At 41.0% G+C, this 7,986-nt stretch overlaps 1 long non-coding RNA gene across 1 annotated transcript; it reads left to right on the top strand.

Annotated features, from left to right (window-relative positions):
- Positions 1-3,813: 3,813 nt before the first annotated feature.
- On the top strand, positions 3,814-4,380 carry LOC139071395 (uncharacterized). Its single transcript, XR_011521297.1, has 3 exons — positions 3,814-3,995; positions 4,072-4,149; positions 4,227-4,380. It is a non-coding gene; the product is annotated as an uncharacterized lncRNA (long non-coding RNA).
- Positions 4,381-7,986: the final 3,606 nt, after the last annotated feature.

The raw sequence follows: 7,986 nt of genomic DNA, 5'->3' as shown, positions 1-7,986 counted from the left end.
GCATAACCTTTAATCCCTAGGCGATCGGTTCGGGGAACTTCTGGTCCGGCCGGAGTGTGAATCTTCCTACCGACTATCTGCCAAGATCAATTGGACTGCACAAGCCGAGAAAGCCTTCATTGGACCAAGACCACACACACGAAGATACTTCGCCTTCGGTGCCAGGCGTCTGGGTCCTGCTGAAGGTCACCAAAAGAAAGTGGACGGAACCAAGGTGGACCAGGCCATACAGGATCATGGAGAGGACGTCACACGCTGTCCGGCTGGACGGTAAAGGAGACTCCTGGTACCATTGGACCCAGTGTGCTGCAGCGGAAGAGCCACACCGTACCCTGACCGAGGTCCAAGAGAACCTGTCTCAAGGAGAGGAGCCTAACCTGGAAGAGAAGCAGCTGACATCTGCCTAACCAGAGAAAGGATCCAAAAACCAGGAAGAGAAGTAGCTGACTACAGTAGCGTGCCAAGCTACCAATTCTGCGGGACGAGGTAGCATGCCAAGCTGCCACCACATCCTGCAGGACGAGAATCGTGACATCATCACCCCCTGCAGCTGCCTGGAGCCAGTGAAAGGACCTCAACAGGGGGAAGAAGTAACCACCCTATGAACATTCTAGAAGGGTTATATTTAACACCCTCCATTTATTTTATCAGGGTTCTATTTCACACCCTCATTTATTTTACAAGGGTTATATTTTATACCCACTACTCATTTTATATTATTACTCATTTACCTGTTTAGCATTAGATATATGTTTGCGCTCATTGCATTTCTAAAACGGAATGTACAGATTGATTACCATTGCCATCTCTCCTCCACCTGCTGACCCAATTATCCAGATGCCCTTGTTACTAGCCAGTCCTAACATCTATTTGGGAGGGGAACCCTCTGATGATAGTGATGACTCTCATGATGAAGAAGATGTTGTTAGAGTGTGAGAATGTTCAGTGATTTATGTAACAATCCCTTCACCTGTTCATTTCTATGAGTTTTTTGATTGTGTTGTTTTTATTTTTTTTTTGATCATTGATGACCTAGGCATGCCCACTCTGTGCCAAAAGGCGTTCGCCCCAAAATGGGGGGACATGGGGGAATTTTCCCTATTTGACGTACGATAATTAGGGTTTTTCGCCCTCATACGGGTGTGCATGCGATCCATTCATATGTAACATGTTCAGTTACACATATGATTATGTTTTTTGTATTAGTTTACTGCTAGAAATATGAGAAGCTGTAGTCTGATTGTTTGTTTGTATTGGTATTTTAATCTGATTGATTGTTTGTATTGGTATTTTAAAACTTTGCTTATTAGATTTTTTTTGATGAAATTTTGTGTTGTTGTTTTGATTTCCTACATCTTTGTTGAACTCTTAAAAGAGTTCAAAAGGGGGATTGAAAATATATGTATCTACCTTATAAGCTTCTTTTATATTTACCTTATAAGCTTCTTTTATATATTTACCTTTTAAGCTCATTTGTATTACTCTATGATATGTACACTTGCTCAGATACTGAAGGCCTCTACACAAAGATTTACAGCAGCATGTTCTGTTCTGCAACCTTGAAGGGAGTGAGCACGTTCCAGCTCCTCTCACTTTTCTCTCGGCACCGGTGAAATGTATCTTCATGTATCAGGACGCTCCTAGTAATCTCAAGGATGCATGTTCTCGTGATGAATTAACTGTCCGCTAACAAGGCTGTTATTTTCACCTGTCATGACCAATGACGTATGTACATGGCAAACTGCGTATGTAACATTCCTGTAATCTTCAATAAAAATCAGCCGTTTTCAGCAGAACGGCGAGAGTCTGTCCGAAGCAACTGACAGGAGCAGATCGCGGGACCTGCTGTATGTTGCAAAGGCTCTCCCCCTCTCGAGCGGTGAAACAGTGACTGGACTCCTCTGATCATTTGTCTCCTCATTCTGCCAACTCAAAAGGTGTTTAACTCCATCTTCTCCGTACCCGTGCTTGGTCTAACAGAAGAAAGACCAACAAATTAAAAGTTGATCCTTACCTCAGCGTGACGCTTTTAGTCGACAACTCACAAATCAAATGACTCTGTATTGTTCTGCAGGTGGGTTTGTTTGAAAGAGTGCCAGGAAGTTGGTTCAACAAAGATCTGTTGAGCTTTCTTAAAGCTCATTCTAAACAATTTTGCACGACCAGCGACTTCTGACAAAGCAATTGACTTCCTTTTTTTTGCAGGTGGCGGGAAAGTTTTAAAACAAAGAACTGGCTGAACCAAGTCGTCACGGAAACAACACGCAAAAGCAAATTACTTACTTTTTTGCAGGTGGGCTGAATTGAAAGAGTGGCGGGAAAGTTGGTGAACAAAGATCTGGTTCATCTATCTTAGAGCTCATTTTAACCAAGTCGGCATGGAAACAATTCACAAAAGCAAATGACTTGCTATTGTTTCAAAGAGCTATTTAGGTGAACAGCATCTTTGGTTCGTCATCATCAGCAGTGAAAGCTTAACCATCGCCTCCTGCCTTTAGTGTCACATTTTGTGACTTTTTGTTTTCACTGTCTCACACACACACACACACACACACACACACACACACACACACACACACACACACACACACACACACACACACACACACACACACACACACACACACACACACACATTGCTTCCTGCCTCAGAGAAAAGATTTGATCCTTTTTGTAGGACCTATAACAGCTGAAATAAATAAAAAGCTGTTTATGAGGTTTGTTTTTTGGGAGGGGTGGATTAGTAAAGTCTCAGAGCAGACGTACCTCTGGTCAAACCTTTAATGTCATACCTCTCAGAATAGTTAAACTAAGGCACATGCATGTCGTAAACGGATTTACACACGAGTGAAGGAGCTGCTACATTTTATCCATTATTAAGGAAACATGAGTGAAGAAGAAGAAGAAGAACCGATGGATACGTGTTTTGAATATAGCCTTCCTCTGCTAAAAACAACGTTCGAATTGAGACATGATGAGATTGGCTTGACAACGCAACAGATTTTTCATAAGCGATTTCAGGAAGAAATGTCCGGTACAAAACCGGTCCGGTATTATTTTTTGGATCGTAAAGGTTTTTTTTATTTCTGCTCCTGGGAGTTTTGAAGAAGCAATGGATACGAGTTAAACACACACACACACACACACACACACGCACGCACGCACGCACGCACGCACACACACACACACACACACACACACACACACACACACACACACACACAACTCTAAACACCCATTCAGACATTTGTCTACCTATACAACAAAGCAAATGACTATGTATTGTTTATAAACTTTTTTTTTTCGACCAATCGCAACCGTTTTCTATTCAAGATTTTTTTAAACAGCTGTATAAAATGTAAAACCGCATTTTCGGAGTCGTGATTTGAGGTGTAACAAGCTAAGATGACGGGTAAGTTTTTAACTTAAGACGCAAATCTTTTTTTCTCTTTCTGGTTTAACATCTTTATTTTCAGACGCTATTGTCATATCGGACGGCGAGTGGGAAGAAATTCCTATTGAGGAATTAACTTGTAAAACTCCGGTACCTTTTCCCCTGGATGATTTGTCTAAAATTAACCGTGCGGTCGACAATCTGAGTGAGTGGATTTTATAAATATATACGTAACGTTCTTTTCTTCAGCTGAGAAATATCTCATTTTACAGAAAAGGAGGGGGTTCAACCTTACCCCGGAAGTGATAACTTTTACCCAACCACGCCTCCATCCACCAGCCGAACCGTCTTACATTCGTATCAGCCCAGCCAGACCGTCAGATCACACGCGAATGCGAACGCGAAAGCTGTTCGTTACAGGACCATCACGCCACAGACGATCCTCGAAGCTGGTAAGTGATTACAAAATAGCGATTAATAAGTCAGAGATGTGTCGTTCATATTTATCGTTTTTATTCTCCAGAGCAACGGCCGACGGCCTACGCACCCCCAATATCTCAGCCCCCACCACCTCCAACCCCTTCTCATGCGCAGACGGATGGTAACGATAAAAAAAACAACTGATTAATAAGTCAAAGATGACTCGTTCACATTTACCGTTGTTTTTATCCTTTCAGAACAACATCCGACAGCCGCTTCAATATCTCCGCCCACACCTCCTCCTCCTCCTCCTCCTCCCCCTTCTCCTGCACAGGGTAAGAGATATATAAAAAGGTGGTTATTTACTTCAAAGATGATTCGTTCATATTTTTCCTTGTTTTTATTCTTTCAGAACAATCCGACAGCGACTCTGAAACCGCTGAACGTGCTCCTGAGCAGCCAGCCGGTAAGCTGTTTCACAAAACCGCTCCGCAGAGTATATTAAATTTTGAAGTAAAAAAGATGATGTTTTTTATCCTTTCAGAACAACCCACGACGGACGAAGAGAACGCCCCACCTCCTGCACCTGTACAGAGTAAGTTAAATTTATATATAATTTATTAAAAGCTCGTTCATTTTATTTATTTTTATTTATTTTTTCATCAGAAAAACGGTTGAAGAAGAAGAAGCGGGGCATATTTACGCCACTGCAGAGATTAAACAGGATGAAGCTTGGGTACCTGCTCCTGCAAGTGAATTCCGGCCTGGTGGATGTGGTCCAACAAGTGCTCACTTTGTAAGGATGACGCAGATTTTTTTTCTTCATTTTTAGTAGGTTTTTAATGTCTTTTGTATCATGAGTGAAAATTGGTTTGATGACCTTTCAGATTTGTTTGAAGTAGATGACGAATTAAACGTAGTTGATGATGAATTAAACGTAGTTGATGATGAAATTTTAGATAGAATTTTAGCCAGCCAAAATCCCTCAGTGGAGGAGGCCGATAATTTGGTGTTAACTGACTGGTTTGATGTAAGCGGACTGAGTGAAGTAGATGAATTAGCTTCAGATAGTGAGATTTTAGCATCCCAAGCCGTTTCAAACGAGGTCGATCAAATACTAGCAAATTCAGATGAGCCTTCATCAGAAGCAATAAACGAAATTTTGAGACAAATAGAACACCAGCAGCGCGTAAACGAGATCGATCAAATACTAGCAAATTCAGATGAGCCTTCATCAGAAGCAATAAACGAAATTTTGAGACAAATAGAACACCGGCAGCGAGTAAACGAGATCGATCAAATACTAGCAAATTCAGATGAGCCATCTCCACAAGCTGTAGATGAAATTTTGAGACAAATAGAACACCGGCAGATCGGAGGGAGCGTAAACGCAGCTTTTAACCAGCGTGAAATTAGAGAGAGTGTGTCTTTTCAAGCAATCAACGACCCAGCCGAGTTTTATATTAATCTGATGGAAATATTAAACAGGTTTGCTGAAAGAGGAAGCCAGATCGCGCGTCCCAACGATAGAGTCCAGTTTGAAATTAATACTTTGCACACGACGCACCACGTTAATTTTAATTATGACGGATCAAATATGTTAAATCAGCTTCAGTATTTACTGGATCTGTTAGTCCAATCAAATGAAGCATTAGAGGCCGACAACGAATTTAATTTCAGACTGCAAGTGATAAATAATCCTTCTGGCGGTGGGAAACGAAAAATCGAAACCATTCTGGATCACGAATTAGTCAATAAAAAACGAAACCATCTCATTTGCCCTCCAGAGGCCAATCAGCCATTGTGTTTTGCGCTAAGCATAGCCGGACTGTTAAATCCCTCAGCGAGAGATACAGAATTATTGAATGTGGCTAAAAATATTCATCAACAGGCAGGGCTTCAGGAGCAATCAACCGTTTCATTTAGCGACGTGATTCGATTTGAAAATATTGTTCAAAGAAAAATAATCATTTTTTACAGATCCGACAGAATCATTTCTAAATTTGAAACAGATTTTAGCGATCGGTCAAATCCGTTGTTCATTTTGCTACTGAATCAACATTATTACGGTATAAAAAATATTAAAGGTTTCTTAGGAGCCAAATATTTTTGTTCATGGTGCTTTTCTCCTTACAATAACATGAACGGACATCATTGTAAATGGTTCTGTCGCGTGTGTAATACCGATTTATGCAAACGAACAGAAACGTCTCTCATCACATGTTCTGATTGTAATCGAATATGCCAAAATGTAATATGTTTTCAAACTCACAAAACACCTGTTTTAAGGCCTCAAGCAAACAGGTTAGTTTCTCCTCGCGAAATGTTTAAAAAATGCACCATTTGTAAACAAACTTATTACATCGCCATGGGTGGAAATGGTTCACAGCACGTTTGCTCAGCGACCAAATGCATCGTTTGCAAACAGTCGGTGGTCACGGATGATCATCGCTGTTTTATTCAGCTTGAAAAAAAAGATGACGGTTTAACGGAAAAGGTTATTTATTACGACACTGAAACGTTTACGGATCAGAACGGTGTGCATACACCTTTTTTAATCTGTGCAAAATCCGATTCAGGCGACGTTTGGGAGAAATTTGGTTTAGATTGCATTAAAGATTTTATTATGCAGATGCGTCGTCCTAAATTCAGCAATTATACATTTGTTGCACACAATGCGCGTGGATTTGATGCTTATATAATTTTGAGAGCTATGTGTCAATTAAAAATTGTTCCCAAAAATATACTCATGCAAGGCTGTAAAATCCTGAGTTTTCACGATCCAGACTTCGGGCTGAGATTCATAGACTCCTTAAGTTTTCTCATGATGAAATTAGCCAACCTTCCAGCTGCTTTGGGCTTTACAGATAAAACTAAAGGTTATTTTCCTCACAGATTTTCATCGCTTGAACATCTGAATTATAAAGGACCTTATCCAGATGTCAGCCATTATGGGTTTGAACAAATGTCCCCGGAGCATAAAAAAATATTTTTAGAATGGTACACCGATGTGTCTAAACAGCAGCTGTTTGATTTCAGAAAGGAGGCCGTGTTTTATTGTAGAAACGATGTGGAAATTCTGCGTAAAGCATGCGGTATTTTCAGAGAGGAGTTTTTTAATGAAACAGGTATCGACCCGCTGAAATCTGTCACGATCGCTTCAGCTTGCATGCGCGTGTTTAGATCAAAATTCCTAAAACCAGACACATTGGCCATTCCTTGTCCGCTCGGCTATCGACCGCAACAAAAACCATTTTCAAGTTCAAGCATCGTGTGGCTGGAATTGGTTTCACGCAGTCAAAATGTAGACATTCAACACGCTTTAACGCCTTTGGGGGAGTATAAAGTGGGAGATTTTTATCTCGACGGATATGCTGTGATTTCAGGCGTCGAACAAGGGTTTGAGTATATGGGTTGTTTTTTCCACGGCTGTCCAAAATGTTTCTTACAGTCATCCATATGTCCTCTGAGAAAAATCACTTTTGGTGAAATTTATGACAAAACCGTCGAAAAGCTTCAGTCGTTGGAAACTGTGCATCGATTAAAAATGAATGTCATTTGGGAACATGATTGGCAGGAGATGGTAAAAACTGATCCGGACGTGAAACAGTTTGTCTCAAGATTTGACCCACCGCCAGCTCCTCTCTCACCTCGTGAAGCCCTGTATGGAGGCAGAACTTGTCCGGTTCGGCTGAGGCATTCGGCTCAGAGCGGTGAAAAAATCCTCTATGTGGATTTTACGAGTCTGTACCCTTATGTTAACGCCACACAGACTTATCCCATAGGCCATCCCAAAATTCATGTTAAAAATTTCAGAGATCCAAGTCACTATTTTGGCTTGATTAAAGCTGTTGTTTTGCCACCCAGAAAACTGTTTTTCCCTGTTCTGCCTTTTAAAACATCCAAAGGTAAACTTGTTTTTACACTATGTCGTACATGCGCTGAAATGAATAATCAATCTGATTCTTGTTCACACAGCGCGTCTCAACGTGCTTTGACGGGCGTTTGGGTGAGTGTAGAGTTCAATTACGCTTTGGAGTCAGGTTACCGTCTGGTGAAAATGATTGAAGTCTGGGATTTTGAGAAAAGCTGTAAAGATGTGTTTGCAGGTTACATTAACACGTTTTTGAAGCAGAAACAACAAGCGTCTGGTTTTCCTGAAGGATTGATTG

The sequence above is a fragment of the Nothobranchius furzeri genome, chromosome 8, assembly GCF_043380555.1.
Source record: "Nothobranchius furzeri strain GRZ-AD chromosome 8, NfurGRZ-RIMD1, whole genome shotgun sequence".
NCBI lineage: Eukaryota > Metazoa > Chordata > Actinopteri > Cyprinodontiformes > Nothobranchiidae > Nothobranchius > Nothobranchius furzeri.
Note: the sequence above shows the minus strand (reverse complement) of the source record. Positions and strands in the feature narration are given on the sequence as shown.